We start from the raw sequence: 19,425 nt of genomic DNA on the forward strand, positions 1-19,425 counted from the left end.
AAAGTGGTTAGAAAGACCTTCTATGTAGCCCACCTTATCATGAAAGGGTTCACATCTAGATCAAGAGAGGTCATTGTGCCCCTCTACTCATCACTTATCAGGGCCATAATTGAATACAATGCCCCATTTGGGATGTACCTTACCCGACACCTGCAGCAACTGGAAAGACCCCAAAAGTACCTCACCAAGAGGATCAGGGGACTCAGATGACCTATGCAGTTCGGGTAAAGAAACTCCAGCTCTACTCAGTTGTGTACCACCTACTCAGAGGCGATCTGTGTCAGACGTATAAAGCCATGTCCAACCCAGAATTAATGGACATGCTTCACCTCAGGAAATCCAACTCCCTTAGAGCTACACACTCCAGGGACTTGAACCTCAGCACAGAAGTAAATAGGACATGCTGGAGGGACAGATTCATATCCCAGAGGCTCCCCTCACTCTGGAACAAAATCCCAATCCATGTTAGGCAGAGCCCCTCACTGACCCTCTTCAAGAGAAATCTTGACGAGTGGATGGGAGATCGTAAGTTTACCCCTGGGATCTCTTCTGTGTCCCTGCTTGACAGCGGTACAGTAAACTAACCTTAAAAGGGCTACCTTCTGTGACTTACTATGCAGAGGCACAGTCAACTAATCTAAAAGGGTGGAGAAAGCCAAAGACACTCTGGCTAGGCTTATAAATGCCCTAGGGCAGATAGTCTAGTATCAACCTATGAACACTCTGAAGAAGACTGAGTAGAGGGAATAGAACTTTGAGGCACCTTGCATAGGATACATTGTTTACACCTTGTATCATTTTTGTGAGGTACTTCTGTGGACATTAAAGTTGCTGCATGTGCCTGTTCTGGTACATACCAAAGCAGGCATTGTACTCAATGACTGGTCTGCTGATGGCCAAATACAGTGGAATAATAACTTCCTTGGACAAGGATCCTGTACCATTGCACATAAGTTGTGCAACATAGAATAATTTCCTTACTAACATAGACACGTGATGGCTGAATGCCAGATTGCTGTCTATATGCTTCCCTAAATCCCTGACTACTTGATATACTCTTAGGGTATTGTTATCAGTGAGGTAGTTTCCAGGGATGGCCAGCTTTCCAGAGATACTATTCTGCATTTTTTGGCATTGAGTTTTAGACTGTGGATCTGACAGCATTTATTTGACCGAGTCAGTCCTTCTTGGTGGATATTTATGTCTTAAGGGAAATTTATGACTGCAACAAGTTTGCAATCGTCATCAGACCAGGCCAGCCAGAGGTCCTTGATGTTGGTCTTGACTTCAGAGAAGTAGGTGCCAAAAAGTAGTGGACTCAGCACAGTGCCTTGATGGACTCTGCTAGTGACTGGCTACTTTGTGGAAGTGGACAACCCTAGCCTAACTCCTCTGGTCCTATCTGAGAGCCACCCCACTATTCAGTGGGTGATATAGGGGTTTATACCTAAATCCATGAATTTGTCTGTAATGGTGAGTAGGATATTGTATCAAATCTTCACATCCAGGCCACCATCTTTCAGCCAGGCATTAAGCCGCAGTGGTACAGCGGTAGCATTGTTGCCTCACAGCAAGAGGTTCTCTTGTTCGATTCATGGCTGGAGTGCCTTCTGTGTGGAATCTGCATGTCCTCCCCATGGTGGAGTGGCCTCCGAAAGACATGCGTGAATTGGCGTGCCTTCGCTGAAAGTTGGGCGTCGGGCTGGCAACTCGGCACCATAAAAAGATCTACCCCCAATCATTAGCGGACCGGAGTCCGCTGTGGCGACCCCTAACCAGGAAAAGCCAAAAAGACAAAAAAAACATCAGCCAGGCATTATAGATTAGTACGCACCCAAACAAGTGGATATAAGAACAGTTTTTTTTCCCACAGGCCATCGAGTTCATAAACATTTAACTCGGCTTATTAGGTTAGGGTATTCTTTTTCCCAAGCTTCCGGGGATTCTGCAGTATTGTTTACATATTGTTAATACTTGTTTCTTTCAGAGTTTATTTCAGTATTTTTTGCACTGAGTTGACTTTGCACCTTGTATGTATATGTATGTGTATATTTACTTGTTTGTCTTGTTCTTAATAGTTGCATGTATGTCGTTTGTCTTGTTCATAATAGTTGTATGTATGACCTTTATGTAATTCATACTTGGAGAGTCACTGAAACCAGAGTCAAATTCCTTGTATGCGTGCATACTTGGTCAATAAATGCAATGCTGATTTTGATTCTGAAATGCCTTGGACAGGGCAAGGTAGGCAGTATGCACCATTTTGTCCTCATCCATTCCCTTGGTGACCTTCTTGAAGAAGTCTAGCGGGTTGAACAGATATGAATTGCTCTTGATAAAACCAAACTGGGTTGGATCCAGTGTTTAAAAATGTCCTTTGTCATTGTTAATAATTTCCATGATAATTCTTTCATTGGCTCTGCATATGAGACTAGTTGGGCTCATGGATCTAAAGTTATCTATGTCCATAGATGGCCAAGCCTATTACAAAGGGATGAGCATTGCAGTTCTCCATTCATGTGGCATTAAACCTGTCTGGAAGCTATGGTTAAATAAAGACTCTAGTGGTTCCACTTGGTCATGCTTCACTCTAGGAGGCATCCTGCGATATTATATGAGCCCACTGATACATTGTTCTTGACCTTGGAGAGCACATTGAGGACCTCCTCTCTAGTTATAGATGATGGGGTTATGTTCAATGTTATTTCTAGAGGGTTGGGTGGGGGAGACGGTTAAAAGTTGGAGATAAATTTGTCTGCCAGTATATTTGCTATGTCTTTTGGCTTATCTCAGTTTAATTTCTCCAAGTCCTTTTGGTTTATAATACCGTAATGGGAATGGACTGCATTCCTAAGTCAAGGTATAATTAAAGTTCATGAACTTAGTATTGTATCTATATCTGATGTTAGCAAACATGCTCTTCTCAGCACCCTCAATGTACCCAGAACTGACTTCTGTAATTCATGCAGAGTTACATGTATTGGTAATATATGTAAGTACAAATATAAATTATTTTTAATAGGTGTGTTGCTCCTATTACTATTGGAACTGTCTAGGTATCTTTCTTCCATATTGCACTTGCTTCTGTCTATACATAAGACACTGTAATCACTGGGTGCAGCAATTTTAATGATCTGATCTTTTTTTTTTTAATGGACTACTATATCTGTTTTTCTTGTTTGCATTTTTTGAACTGTTGGTAATGGGTGATGCCATGTGATATAAACTTCATCATTCTGTATAATGCTTTGTGGTTCATGTTTCCAGTGCTTTTCACCTACTTCTATGTTTTAGTGTTTGCACAATCCCCAGTGCAACAGTTCTGCCACATTATTGTGCCTTTCAGTGTACAGTCCCTCTGCCATGACTGAATCACACCCAGCAACAAGATGTGTGACTGTTTCCAGTTCTTTTTTACAGAACCTGCATTTGTCTTTCTCCAAAATGTTCTATGAACTTTGCAAACCATCGTGTAGGTAGCCCACTATCCTGGGACTCCGTTATTAACCTTCCATCTTGTGATTTCAATTCCTCTCTCCTTAATTAGTCCTGCATCAAATCTTGGTCAACATGAGGTTGTGCATGTTCCTATTTTCTTTCCTTCTCATCTGATCCTTTCCCTTTTGTTTTTTCTTGCACATTCGGTTGCTGTCTGATTTTTGTGTAATTCTTGTTTGATTTCCATTCTCACGTCATACCAAACTGCTTCTGCTAAACTAAGCAAGGATGCCATCCTATACTTCCTTTTCCTATGTTTTGAAACTTCCACCTTATTTGTATCTGGTGAGGTTAGCTGATGCATATGCAGTCCAATGGTTGCAGATCTGTATACATGGAATCATTTTCGAAGATGCCCATACCTCTCCAGAGCAGGGAATATATAATTTTGGTATACACTGATTTTAATATATCATTTGATAAACATGAAGCGTTTTTCTTATTTTCCTTTCCAACTGATTTAGTGATTTTTAGGGCCAATCACTTCAAAATTGTAAGTTGGAACAGGAAGAGCAAACTAGTTTATAGCTTGGACTTTAGTCCTAGATGTCAAGGCATATTCCAATACTAGTTTCAGTCTTCTGAACTATTCTTTACTGAGTTTTATTCTCATTTGTTCATGTTTTATTGCAGATCCTTTGTCTGTTCCCATATATTTATACATGCCCTCTCGCTGAAGTTCTTTTTATCATATTCCTGTCCCAGATCCTTAGTGCTACAGCTTTCCTGGTGTAAATGTTGCTTTGCACAATTATCAAGACCAAATGGCATATATATATATCTTCTGAGAACGTTTTAACCATTTTTAGTTGTGCTTTCAATTCCTTATCTAATGAACTATACAATTTTAACAATTTTAAGTCATCCACACAAAGTAGATGAGATGTCTTTAAATAAAATCATTTTATGGGATCCAAATTGTAACAATGACCTAATCTTTTTAGAAAATAGCTAAGTGGGTTAAGGGCAAGTCAAAACAGCAATAGTGAGACAGAATCACAGTAGAATAGACCCCTTTGAATTTTTATCCTTAGAATAATAATTTGCCCTTCGCCATGGCTCAACTGCAAAGTGGTTTGCCACATGTCACTGTAATGTAATTGATCAATGTAGGGTGTCTATTATACATCTGTAAGCATTTCTTTATCCATGAATGTGGAATGCTATCAGATGCTTTTCTGTAATCTATACATACCATACTTAGATTCTCTCCCTTTTTACAGTTCTCTGTTATGGCTTTATTAAGCAGCAAATTATCTTTTTTTTTCCTCATGACTTTTTTTGTTACCCTTTTGTTCTATTGCCATAATTGAGATTTTTTTTTCCCTAAATGACTATAAGCTCTGTCAGCATTAATTCCTGTATATAGCTTGCATATTGGAACAATGTTTTAGCCAATATTCAAAAGCCTGGAGGGGGAGGTGCAGACCATTCCTAGCAAAGCAGAATGGTCTGTTGACCATACCTTCCCATACTGACAAATATTGTACCCCCTTGGAGTGGCATCAAAAGCTAAACCAATTATTAAAGTCAGTCTTCTTCTGTTTATATTGTGGCATCATCCTTGGAGAAGGTAGAATTCTGCTCATTGCTAAGATCATATCAGCCTGGGATGCAGAATCCAAAAGCTCCATCATATCTGTCTTCGTACAGTCCACTGAGGTACATCACAGGTCATTTACACTAACATGGACTATGACAGAGTCATACTGGTACTTGCAATCCAAGGACCTGAGTGCATGTGTGATGTGGTAGATCCTGGTCCCTGTTAGACGGCTGACTGTGACTCTGTCCATACTTAGTCTGGTGAGTTGTACATTTGTGTGTCTCACAGTGGAGTCTCCTATGACCAAAATGTCGGGCTGTGTGGTGGTGTGCCTAATGGGCTTAGGCGTTGAGACACCTTAGGATGTGGCAGTATGTGTCTTGTTTGGTGTTTTTGTGGAATGCTCTAGAGGTTGCTGAGGACCCCTTTTTGGAGTATAGTCTTTAGGAAGTCTTTGTGGTTTTAAGAGATTACATTTATTAGCCTCGGCATTATGTGAGCCTGTGTGACGGTCCTTACTATGTGAAGTGGGTGCAGTATGTGTGTGTTGCTGACAACCTGTTTGACATTATATGTACCTGTATGTGAGAGACTTACCTCTAGTGACATTGAATGCATTTCTCACATACTGTATTCATTTGTTGGAGAATTTGATGGTTGTCCGTGTATTTGAGGCATTTGCTGGATTGCCTCAGAATGTCCATACCCATCAGGCTAGTTATGGTTGATGTAGGAGTGTAGATTCCTATCAAGACAGCATAGCACCTAGGTGCTTCTCAGTGTAGAAACTAGCTGCTCAGTGCAACTAAGCATTTTCAGGGATAGTTTTATAAGGAAAAGTAAACTTCAAGCCTAGGTGCCTGCCTGTATACAGGCACTACTGTGAGATGCACAGCATTGCCAGGCACAGAAAGTCTCAAAAAAAAAAAAATCTAGCCCTCGGATAGTTACAACATTCAATGGGGTTTCAAATAGTGAATTCCAGGAAAGGAAGGGTCTCTGTTACTCTCCTGCCAAAAAAGGGCAGGCTAAAGACTTCTTAATGTAAAAACATTGTCTGGGCACCCAAAAAGCCGAACCTAGCCAAGTTTCCACTAATGAGCAGAAGTGTAGGAACACCCCCTAACAGCTAAGGTACTACAATTATTATGGATCTCTTAAACAAGGACATAGGCAATCTCCAAGCACTTGACCCCACCCAGTTCAGATTCGTCAAGGGCAGATTTTGCCTGTTGAACCTGGTTGACTTCTTTGAGACTGTCATTAAGGCCCTGGATTTGGGAAAGTCAGTACATACAGCTTACCTTGACTTGGCCAAGGCCTTTGACACAATCCCCCACTTGGGCATCATCAAAAAGCTAACACAACTCGGCATAAATCCCTATCTCATCAGGTGGGTGGCCAAATGGCTCACTGACAGGACCCTCAAAGTCAAAATAGGCACCTCCACCTGTGATAGCAGACTTGTCACTAGTGGTGTTCCCTGGGGATCTGTTCTGGGACACCTACTGTTTGGCATCTATTTCTCAGAGGTCCAGGCAAAGACAAAGTGCCTGTGGCTGACCATGTTTGTAGATGACTGTAAGTTGGGTGCTGTCATTGACTCCCCAAATAATGTTAACATACTGTAAAAGGATCTCACAGAAACTGATGACTGGTGCCAAAGTCAAGGCATCAAGCTAAATGCAGAAATATGTATAATCATACCATTTGGCAAAAACATGACCCCTATTGATTACCACATCAATGGCAACCTCCTAAGCACACAGCCTGTGGTGAGAGACCTGGGCTGTCAGGTTGATAACCTCACATTCGACCATCATGTAGTGGCAGTGGTCAGAAAAGTCTTTTACTTGGTTCATTTCATAAGTAAAGGGATTGCATCCAGAAAAAAGGAGGTTATTACCTCTCTATACCCCTCCCTCATTAGACCAATAATTGAGTATAACACCCCATTTGGGATGTACCTCCCCAAACATCTGCACCAACTGGAAAGGCCACTGAAATACCTCACAAAGAGAATCCATGGCCTGCAACACCTGTCCTCTGCAGACAGGCTCAAATCACTATCACTCTACTCAGTATCGCACAGATTGCTAAGGAGTGATCTGTGTCTCACCTACAAGGTAATCTCGGACCCTGCCCTACTAGAGATGCTCCATATCCGTAAGTCTAATGCAACATATTTCAGTATTGGACCCCATAGATTTAGCCACTTGAAAGCATGGCCTTGTAACACAGCATACTGTATAAGTACATGTAGTGTGTGTGTGTGTGTGTGTGTGTGTGTCTGATGAAATACAGAGTTTGACTTCAAACATATTAACAACTCTGTAAAGAATTATTTATTTTATATATTTAACATTTGTTTACTGGGAAAGTGTGACTTGAAATGAGCCAATTTTCAGCAGAAGCCTGAGAAGAAATGCTCCAGACACGTCTTTGTAACGTGGGAAGAAACCGGAGCACCTGGAGGAAACCCATGTGAATGCAGGGAGGACATGCAGACTCTGCACAGAAATCACCTCAGCTGAGAATTGAACTGGAAAACCTCTTGCTGTGAGGTGACAATGCAAACCTCTGCACCACTATGCCATCCGTATAGAAGTTTCTTAGACCATTATTTTACTTAGTGGATTGAGGAAAATTAACCACAGTACCCACAACGAAAACCAAGTATAAATCAAAATGCCAGCGGCATGAATTCAAGCCAAGGCTATATCTCTTGAGTGCCTTAAAGGTATAACATATTTGGCCGCAAAACACACTTTCCAGTGCAACATACTTTTGAATCTGACACCACAGACTTAGCTGTTTGAAAGCATGGCATTTAACAACTAAAACAAATATTTTTTTTTCTGTAAAGTGTGTAGCAATTTTACTTCTGAGGTAAAACAAATTAGTATACAAACATTCTGGACATTAGTTTTTTTCAGCCTTTTCAGAAGAGATCAAATAGCCCTCAGGTGGAAGCAAAATGTACTACCAGACTGTGACAACAAAAAAGCTGAAACTCTGGCTTTACTCTGGCTTTACTAATTGTGTATAAGAAGCTGTATTTCAGATCTATGAAGACATCTCACAATGAAAACATTATGGGACTTGTAATAAGATGCTCTGGTATAAAACACAAACATTTCCCAGAGAGGATTGTGCCCCTTCTGAGAGGGTATATTACCTTTGACTGTGAAGAAATCACACAGATATAAAGTTCATATTGGTCTTTAATAGATACTGTCACCTCCTCAACAATTTTTTATCTATAATCAATCAAAAGTAATCCTATATCAGCTTTTTGATTTCATACATCTGCTACTCCAGCCCTTTTGTCCAGAGGTCAAATAACACCCAGGCAGACAGCAAATATAGTGGCAGACTATAACAATAAAAGCCCTCTGAAAACCTGGATTTACCAGCTGTACAGTGAATATAAAAAAGTGTACACAATCCTGTTAAAATACCAGGTTTTTGTGATAAAAAAAATGAGACCACAAGAAATAATTTCAAAACTTTTCCCACCTTTAATGTGACCTATAACCTGTACAATTCAATTGAAAAACAAACAAATCTGTTAGGGGAAAAATAAAAAATGTACAATAAGCTGGTTGCACACCTAATAATAAGTGTGCACACCCTTAAACTAATACTTTGGTGAAGCACCTTTTGATTTAATTACAACATTCAGTCTTCTTGGGTAGGAGTCTGTCAGCATGCCACAGCTTGACTTGGCAATATTTGTCCACTCTTCATTGCAAAAGTGATCCAAATCTGTCAGATTGCGAGGGCATCCCTTGTGCACAACTCTCTTCAGGTCACCCCACAGATTTTCTGTTGGATTTAGGTCTGGACTCTGGCTGGGCCATTCCAAAATTTTAATTTTCTTCTAGTGAAACCATTCTTTTTGTTGATCTGGATGTATGCTTGGGGTCATTGTCGTGTTGAAAGGTGAAATTCCTCTTCATCTTCAGCTTTCTAGCAGGCACCTGAAGGTTTTAGGCCAAAAGTGACTGGTATTTGGAACTGTTCATAATTCTCTCCACCTTGCCTAAAGCCCCAGTACCAGCTGAAGAAAAGCAACCCCAAAGCATGATACTGCCACCACCATGCTTCACTGTGGGGATGGTGTTCTTTTGGTGATGCAAATTGTTGTTTTTGCGCCAAACATACCTTTTGGAATTGTGGCCAGAAAGTTCAACCTTGGTCTCATCAGACCATAACACATTTTCCCACATGCTTGTGGGAGACTTGATGTATTGTTTTGCAAATTTTAGCCAGACCTGGATGTTTTTGTGTAAGAAATGGCTTCTATCTTGTAACCCTACCCCATAGCCCAGACATACGGAGAATACGGGAGATTGTTGTCCCAGGTAGTACACAACCAGTACTTGCCAGAAATTCCTGCAGCTCCTTCAGTGTTGCTGTAGGTCTCTTGGCAGCCTCCCTGACCAGTTTTGTCTTGTCTTTTCATAAATTTTGGAGGGACATCCAGTTTTTTGCAACATCACTGTTGTCCCATATTTTCTCCTCTCTTTGATGACTGTCTTCACTGTGTTCCATGGTATATCCAACGCCGTGGAAATTTGTTTATACCCTTCTCCTGACTGATACCTTTTAACAATGACATTCCTTTGATGCTTTGTAAGATCTGTGTGAACCATTGCTTTTCCTGTAACAGGCAACTGAGTAAATGTCAGGAAAATCCTACTAGGACAGTTGAACTTTATTTGGGGTTAACCAGAGTGTTTTTAATTGATGGCAGGTGTGTACCCAAGAAGACTGAATGCTGTAATTAAATCAAAAGATGCTTCAACAAAGTATTAGTTTATGGGTGTGCACACTTATGCAACCAGCTTATTGTATGTTTTTTATTTTTTATATTTTTCCTCCTAATAGATTTGTTTTTCAATTGAATTGTACAGGTTCTTATAGGTCACATTAAAGGTGGGAAAAGTTTTGAAATGATTTATTGTGGTCTCATTTTTTTATATCACAAAAAGCTGGCATTTTAACAGGGGTTTGTAAACTTTTATATCTACTGTATTTAAAGGCCATATGTCATTTCAACAAAGAGTTTATAATAAAAAAGACTTCTAAGGCATTTAGTACAAGACACATACTGTTCCAATGGAATGTTCAACTTCTGAGTGGGTACACTACATCTGACTGTGAAGGAATCACATAAATATAATATTCATATGGCAAATTTGACCAATCCTGTTCCCTCCAACAAGCTATAGCAATAATCAGTCAGGAATGATCCTGTAACTGTAGTTTGCCTTCATAAATTACCTGCACCCAGCCTTTTTTTGAAGAACACACAAGTGGAAATCAAGCATATTACCGGACTGTGACAACAAAAGCAACTTGAAATGTTGGCTTTACTAGCTGTGTTTAAGAAGCCATATTTCAGGTCCCTGAAGACAATTAACATTAAAAAATCACTGGCTTATAATAAGGTACTTTGGTATAAAACATTCATATACTATCCAATTTGGAAATGTCACCTGCTGAGACGGTACAGTACGTTTGACTTTGAAGGAATCACAGAAATGTAATGGCCGTATTGCTCTTCAACAGGCACTACCTTCCAACGATGTATCAATATTAAGTCAGAAGTGACCACTGTTTAGTTTCGTAACATCATATGTCCTTCAGAAATGACACCCACATTCTGTATACTTGTAAATATCTCACTGTGAAGAAAACAAACATAACAGCCACAGTACCATATTTAAGTTTCCTGCTATTAGATACAGTCACTGACCCTGATACGTCATATTTTTATTATAGTTTTCTTGTAATGACCATGTCTTTTCCCATGCATCATGACTTCCCACTCTCCATCAGAAAGTCATCTACCTTCTCTTATAGCTCCAATGTGTGATTGTGAGGAAAGTCAAAAAAATGAGGACAATAATTTATTTCACCATCTCACTACTGAACATGGATACATGCTCCTAGCAGTGGTTACTTGTAACGATTGGTATATCTCCTTTGCATACTTTTTCTAACTGGTTCCCCAGTCTCTTAAAAGATTCTGTCAAGTCTCTCCCCCTACACTCCCTAATTAATATAATCATTCTCTGGGGTCAAACCATTTGTGGGGAAGGGGAGCCAAGTTAGTTAAGACAACAGATTGCCTCCGTTCTAAATACAACTAACCAATGCTCACATCCCTGTTCCCAAAACTGACCATCTCTTTCCATGCTGACAAATATTGCACCCCCTTAGAATGACACCAGAAACTAAGCCAATTATTAAAGTCAATCATCTTTTGTTTGTATTGTGGCATCATCCTTGGAGAAAGTAAAATGCTACTCAATGCTAGGCTCATACCTGCCTGAGACACATATTCTGAAAGCTTACGATGTCTCTCTTCATATAGTCTAGGGAGGTACGGCTCAGATCATTTATGCACATCTTTTGCATTGTAGCTTCTAATTCTCCATTCAATACCAAGCTGCTTCAGACTGCTGTGAACAAATTCTGTCATTTCATTTCATTGTTTAGGTCAGCTGAATGCAACTGTCTATTTTCATGAAAGGTTAACTAGCTACCAGTCATGCCTAAGGCAAATATTCTCTCAGCCTCTTTAACCTTTAAACTCTTGCATCTAGCATGTTTCCCAGCAATTATTTATGAACTAGATATAAAATGATGCTACTACCTACTTAGGATCAACTGGCTGTAACTTTTGCGAGGCCTTCATTTGGCCTCGCTATTGGGGAAAAGGCTTTTTCCAAAATCACCTCAGCAGTCACAAACCATGGAAATGACCAGAGTAACTACAGATTTGAAAGAAAGTTACAGATTCTTTACATGCTGCATGCATATAAATGTCATTCATTTAGAGGAAACAGTATTTTTGGTGATATGTTGGTGCTTCCATGTTCAGCCTACTATACATCGGTTCTGCTCTTTACTTACACAGCTTAGACAATGTATTCTTTTTCACTTTGTTCACTATTTCCTGTTAAATATACATGACAGAACTGTGTGCACATTTCTTGTGCTTTGTACCCAGCATTATAAATCATTTGGTGCATGTCTAGTTTTTCTATTTTCATGTTTTGTTTAGGTTCATAGATAAGTACTACATTAGCTATCCTTGTGAGCTGTTTTAAGCCTAACCGATTTTCCTTTTTAAAGGTGAGAATCAAACTCTGTGCTTTGTGTTTGAGGTAAACACCTTAACCATTATGCCAACTCCCAACCCTAAAATAAAGGGCTCTTCTGGAATTTGAACCACAGACCTCTCACACCCTAAGCAAGAATCATACCCCTGGACCAATGAATAAGATTGGCATGGTCATTGTATGTATCTTCTGCCTTTTTAAAAATACAGAATTATGGGTAATCGGTTATTTATCTTTGTGCTTTTGAACCTCGTTAAATTCCACAGACCAGCCAACCAAACAGGCGAACATATATAAAAATATATATGTTTGTAGGAATGTTGCTATGTAATGTAATGCATATTATTAAACAGGAATTGTGTTTATCTGTGGTTTTTACTGTTTATTACATTTCCATAAAATTCTCTCAGACTTCTCACATTTCATCTCTCAATTTGGTCTCTCTTTTTATTTTTTACTTATCTCCATTCTTCTGAATCTTTATGGTAAACCATCCTTATTCATCTGTTTTCACCCGAGATGACTTCTAAATAAAAATAAAATAAAATAAAAAAATAAATAAATAAGTTATGCAACCTAATGGTGTATAATGTCTAGCATATATGAACAGTGTAGGTTTAAAGCCCTAAGAATAAGAAACTTTAAACTGTCAATGCTTCTTTGGGTCACTGTGGTGTAGCTGTCCTTCCATCTGTGATAGCCCTTCCTCATCAGACCACACTGTACACAAAAATAAGAAAATGAAGTAGGGGCTGAGACTAGAGCACAACCTTTTCAAAGCACCTGCTGTCTTTAAGATCCACATCCCCCTCTGAGGAAGAACCAGATTTAAGTGGAGATTAAGTTAATTTCTCTAAGATCACAGTGAGCAGTGTTCATAGCCATCTGTTCTGATTCAGTTACCCCACAAAGAATTCCTGTTTTATTTCCAGACATTCCAAGCACAATACCCCCTCCAAAGACTTTTCTTGTTTAAAACTGTTCTTTCTGAGTTACTGTGCCTCCCCGCATAACAATAGCTGGGTAGCCCTGAGGACTGAGGTTATACTATAGGCCAGGTTTTGTTGCCTGCTCTACGTCGGTGGGTTTTCCATTAATTCTGAAGCCCTTGTTTTTCATTTAGGGATTACCTTTGAAGAAGAGTGGGGTCACCTTTCAGATGTGGTGGGGACCTGCTGTTTCAGAATCAGATAAAAGACACATGGAGGGATCATGAAAGGTTTGATTTCAGTAGGGATTCAATGAGACATAAGATAACCCAACACAAAAGAGCAGAGAAAGGAAAAATCAAAGGTCAGGCAAACTCCTTTTTACACAGAATGGGTTTATTCAACTATTTCCTGAAACAGTAAATAAAACATATCACATGAAAATGAAATACGTTATTAAATAATCTAAGAACAATGGCACAATACAGACTGGAAAATGAAACATTTGAAATATTTGTCCATTTATATTAAATTCATCTGGTTCCCTAGGTTACTTCAGCAGATATATCAAACAGTTGTCTTTTTATCACAATCTCTGACAGAATGTGACAACTGATAACATTTATAACATATTATAATGCATGATCTTGTTATATAAATGCAGATAATAAAGTCTGACAAATGTAAGAATGCTGCTGACAGTTAAAAGAAAAAGTGATATAAAGTTGAAATCAGTGACTACTGCTCAACCAATAGGTGTAAAAAAGGGTCTAAATCCATGTTCCAGCTTCATTGGCTGTAAACTCCATCCAGACTACAGCTGCAGCCTATGCCTCTGATATTTAATTACGTTTACTGATAAAATGTTGTGTAAGATATTCCTCACATGGTGTGAATATGCTAAAGCTACTGTATTGTACATTATACATATTCAATATTTAAAGGACAGGCATTTTTTTCCCGCAAAGTGCCAAAGTCATGGCTTCTGCTCTTACCAGATGCTCAGATGATAGACAGACAACTGGAGGGGGTTAGTAATAATAGTCATGCTTGGTAGGCAGGTAGTCTTATTTTAAATACAGTCACCATATTTGCCATTAATCTTTTAATAAATCTGCTCACTTTATTAAGAAATGCTGTCAGAATAAAGATATGAAGTCACTGATTAAACTGCTCTCCTGTGCCGGTCCCCAGCTGAAAGCCCAGAACAATGTATTTGAGTTCCAGTGATTGGCAATGGCACCAGGTGCTGCCTTATGTATAACGTATTAACCTTTCCTGAAAGAGAGTCATAGACTCTGTGGATGCATTAGGTTTGCTGTTTCAGAGATTGCATAAATTTTGCAAGTATTCATACAGTTCTTAGTTTGTTACTGTCTTTTAAACAGACAGTATCCATTTGGCTATTCTAAACATATGTAATTGGTGATAACATTTGAGTATTCTTTGTACTTGTATTTCAATTGTATTTTGCCTGCATTATCCATATCATGATTAAAGAGTTTCCATACATCCTAATTATTGTTCAGCAAATAAATTAGTAATTATTATTATTAATAGTAGTTGTAGCAGTAGTAGCAGCAGTAGTAGTAGCTGTAATGGTAGAAGTAGTAGTAGCGGTAGTAGCAGTAGTAGTAGTAGTACCAGTGGTAGTGGAAGTAGAAGCAGTAGTAGTTTGCAGTAGTAGTAGTAACATCTAAGTATTCTTTGTTGCCTACATTACCCACGTCATGATTAAATAGTTTTCAGGCATCCCAGTTATTGTTTAACAAATAAATTAGTAGTTATTATTATTATTATTAGCAGTAGCAGCATTAGTAGTACTAGTAACAGTAGTAGTAGCTGTAGTACTAATGGTAGAAGTAGTAGCAGTAGTAATTGCAATAGTAGCAGTGGTAGTAGTAGTAGTACCTGTGGTAGTGGAAGTAGAAGCAGTAGTAGTTTACAGTAGTAGTGATAGGAGCAATAGTAGTAGTAATGATAGTGGTAGTAATAGTAGTAGTAACGGTAGTGGAAGTAGAAGTGGTAGTAGTTTGCAGTAGTAGTAGTGATAACAACAGTAGTAGTAGTAATGATAGTAGTAATGATAGTAGTAGAAGTAGCAGTAATAGTAGTGGTAGTAGTAGTAGTAGTAGAGGTAGTATTAGTGGTAGTGCAAGTAGAAGCGGTAGTACCTTGCAGTATTAGTAGCGGTAGTAGTAGCAGTAGTGGTAGCAGCAGTAGGAGCAGTAGTATTAGTAGCAGTGGTAGTGGTAGTAGTAGCAGTAATACTGGCAGTGGTAGTAGTAGGGGTTCCATTCACGTAGTTGAACTTTTACAAGTTCGAACCACATATGGTCAAGACCATACGTTCGAATTTGTAAAAGTTCGAGAGTTTGAATGGAACTCTCTGTAAACAAGTTATTGATTTGTACGTTTTGTATTTTTTATTTTTTTTGCATAGTCGAAGTTTTATAACTTCGAACTTAATGGTTCGACCATTAGGTGTTTGGAGTTACAGAACTTCGACTATCTAATACAGACCCTAGTAGTAGTAGTGGTAGCAGCAGTAGTAGTAATAGTAGTACTATAGTGTTTGAGATTCAGTGTACTACTTAGAATTTGCCAGTGCATATTTTTGGTCTGGCCTTTAAGATATCTTTGCATTATTAGAGAATTAAGGAGACGCTATCATATGTTGATACACCATTCAAGTGAAAATTAACAAGTACATTGCCTGTTTGACATATCAACTCTTTAGTCCCCATGTTATAAAACTGTACTCCTGACAAGAATCATCCAGAAACTCAGTACTAGTAACTTTGTCTAAGTTTAGTCATTAAATAGTTAAAGACAAAAATGCGAGTCTCTTGCTGGACTCAATGAAAAATGACTTGGCAGATTACAGCACAAACTAATTCTTGACAGAGTAATGAAGCCTTTATTAATAAATAAGTAAATAAATAAAATAAACAAATAAGACTGTATGACTCGTATCTCTGGATGCAAAAGTTGCCCTGTTAGGAAGGCATGGTTTCTGTTTGTGCAAGACTAACCTGTCAGCTCCAGGTGAAGATCACAGACCTAGAAATGCCACATAGACAAGTGGTAAAATGTGAGAGTACCCTGATGTAATGAGGTCCTTCCAGAGGGATAAATGGATCAATGCTGAGAGCAAAAAGTCCAATAGCTAAAAATACTTGGGGGAGGGGTCAGTGTAGGTTTGATGGGAGTAGTTTTGGCAACTGATTTAGTCCAAAAGTTATTGCAGTTTTGTTTGCAATAGTTTTATTAATCTATTAAATTGTATTAAAGTATTCGTTAGTTTATGTGAGTAATGACACACTGTTACTTACCACTGTGTGAGCTGGTGATACAGAATTATCTATATTACTGCAAAGAGTAATGAATTAAGTTATATCTATTAGGATTGCATGGTACTTTTTGACAAAGAAGATCTGGTTTATATTTGAGAATCTCCCTGATGATAGCTCACTTACCCACTTTCCAAAAGTAAGCTTCCAGTTTCTTTATTTAATTTTGTACATTTTATTCATTTGTTGACCAGGTTATCTTACTGGACACAAGCATTCCTTCTCAGGGGTGAGCCAAGAGCATGTCTTGTTCCCCTAGTCATTTGTCCCCCTATTATAAATACTTCCAAAGTCACTGAACCTCAGTGGTTAAGTTATAATTCCCTTCTATGGATATCTATGTGATCTGTCAGGGTTGATCAATCGGGCTTCAACAAACTCAGCAACAATCAAATAATACATTTACAGTATAAGTATATGATTCTATTGTGTACTATCCTTGCAGCAGACAGTGTGTCATACATGTTCATATAACAATGCAGCATGCGATGTATGGTCAGACTGCATACTGTAACATTTACTACATGCTCTTTCTAGTACGTAATCAGATTATATCATATAGTAAGTAGTGAACAATAAGTAATAAGATTACAAGTTGCAGTGTTTATAATATACAGTACATTATCAGATACAAGTGTGCAGAATATGATCAGAATGGAAGCACATGAGGTTTACTGCACCAGTTTTGTTTATGACTATTGTTGAAACATTAAAATCAGTCTGCTGACAATGAATACATTTGTTTTGATGTTTTAGCTGTTATGTATTGTTGTTTTTGTGATATGAGGGCTTGGGTGAATTAAAAAAAAAAATAAAAAAAAAAAAAGGCAATATCTGTCAGTCAGACTAAAAGGGGAAACTATGCAAGGAGGGGAAATTATGGTTGCCACCTTTTCAGACGCCCAAAGTTAGACATTTCTTATGGAAATGTGAGACTTTGAAGGACAAACCATACCCGCAACTAGTGCAAGGAACTAGACTTCCCATTTTTGCCAAAATAACAGCTCATTCTTATAGAATTTGAGTTGTGTGTACTGTTTCATATAGCATTAAGGTATTTCAGATACAAAATAATTTTATTTGACTATTACAGGAAACACAGGAATATTTTTTGTCTGAAAATCTCAAAACATTCACTACTTTTTATATTTTTTGGAAGGACACAACTGTCCAAATAGGGACTGTCCTGCTCAAAGAGGGACAGGTGGCATCCCTAGGGGAAACATGGGGGTGAGCCTTCAAATGAAAGCATTAATATCATATCAATACTTGGCATGCTTGATGGATTTTTGTTCTAATAAACTGAGGATGCAGTAGAAATGTGTTTTAATTTGGAGCAAAATGCAATAGATGGTGTGTAAGAATCACTGAGATGCTTGCTTTCTTCCTAGTTGTGTGATTGTGTGTGAGGTGCAGAGAGGTTTGTCCCTTGTAAAAATGCTTGCTTTCTTATTTGTATTTAAGTACAGTGGGGACTGTTGTTATTGTACCAGTGCCTGTGGATTTATATGGGCTCTCAATGATTAGATGTGAATTTGTTAATTACATGATACTATATTAACAGTATACAGGACAGGATTAGATTACACCAAGCGTGCAGTATGCAGCAGATGATCTATACTAGGATACAGCATTTAATAACTGTCACATTGCATAACACAGTACATATTTACATAACTACTTCATAACCTGCAGTCCAATGCAGGTTGCAGAATAATATTCCAGTAAAATACTAGATATAGAAAGGCCAACAGCCAAGGCAGTTTGCATTTAATATCTAGCGCAAGTATTTCTATGCTGTTTTTTGCTCACTAATCTTCCAGTGGCTATCAAGATACATTCACCACTGACCCACTTTTCCCTCATCTTCCTTGCATTTGAGGACAGCAGCACAGGAAACAGGATTCAGGTATTACCATCCACCATGTTGCAGTGAAGGAGTCAAATGATTTTTCTTGTACTTAAGTCTACTTCTGTTACATGGCAGGGAATAGTGTTATATCTGCTGCTCTTGGTTCCAGTGCAGATGCATGTTTCCACACATAATCCGAGCCTAGGTAGGCACTGATGTTTTTTTCACAGACTCACCCTGCCCCTGTTCACCTTCTTACATGGACTAACTGACAGGTATCACTCCTGCAATAAAATGTATTGCACCCCCACCAAGCCCGGATGAATAACCCTATGTCAGACCATCACTCCCACCCTTCCATGACAATCTCTTCTCGCTCCAGTCCTAATGATCAAGCCCAGTCCAACCACACTGTAGTCTGGGGTTTATCCCTCCATGTCACAGAGACACCTTCATTTATTAAAACAGTGCAAGACAACAAAGAAAGCAAAAGAAAATCAGTACTGCCAAAATACAAAGCTTTTGTCAGAGAAGAGGAAGAAAAGGTATTTACTTTTTGGTTCCATGATATTTTGCACCGATGGTAAATGAGGAATTGGGGGGGGGGGTCTATAATTCCTGTATTTCTTTTGAGGTCATTCTTAGCATCATATTTTTCCTAGATCTGTTTCTATTGGCTACTAAAGTAAGTAAAACAAATTCAGAACAAGTGTCACTATTATCTTCCGTCTGTTTTACCTGTCTTTTCATCCTGACTACACTTTAGTACTGTATTAACTGTTTCAGTATAAAGACCCTTATATTTCTGCTGATAATAGTGAAGTGGGTTACACATACAATTCCCTGACTTTCTGGAAATTTGTCAGTTTAGTTTGGGCAGAGCAGATCCTGTTGTTGTCTTCTTATTCTTGTCAGTCATACAAGCCCTCTGAAATATCATGGTTCAGCAACCCACTGAGCCTGCTGTTTCAAGAATCACATGATACTACAATTGGGACCTTCCTAAGGATGGAGTAGGCCTGACTGCTGCAGCAAGGACACAGATGTCCTGCCTTTTTTCTGCAAGGACCCTGTGGGTATGTATGCTTAATTTACTTGTGGAGTTCCTAAA

This window comes from Protopterus annectens, chromosome 16.part0, assembly GCF_019279795.1.
Source record: "Protopterus annectens isolate FY-2018-M chromosome 16.part0, PAN1.0, whole genome shotgun sequence".
Lineage (NCBI taxonomy): Eukaryota > Metazoa > Chordata > Ceratodontiformes > Protopteridae > Protopterus > Protopterus annectens.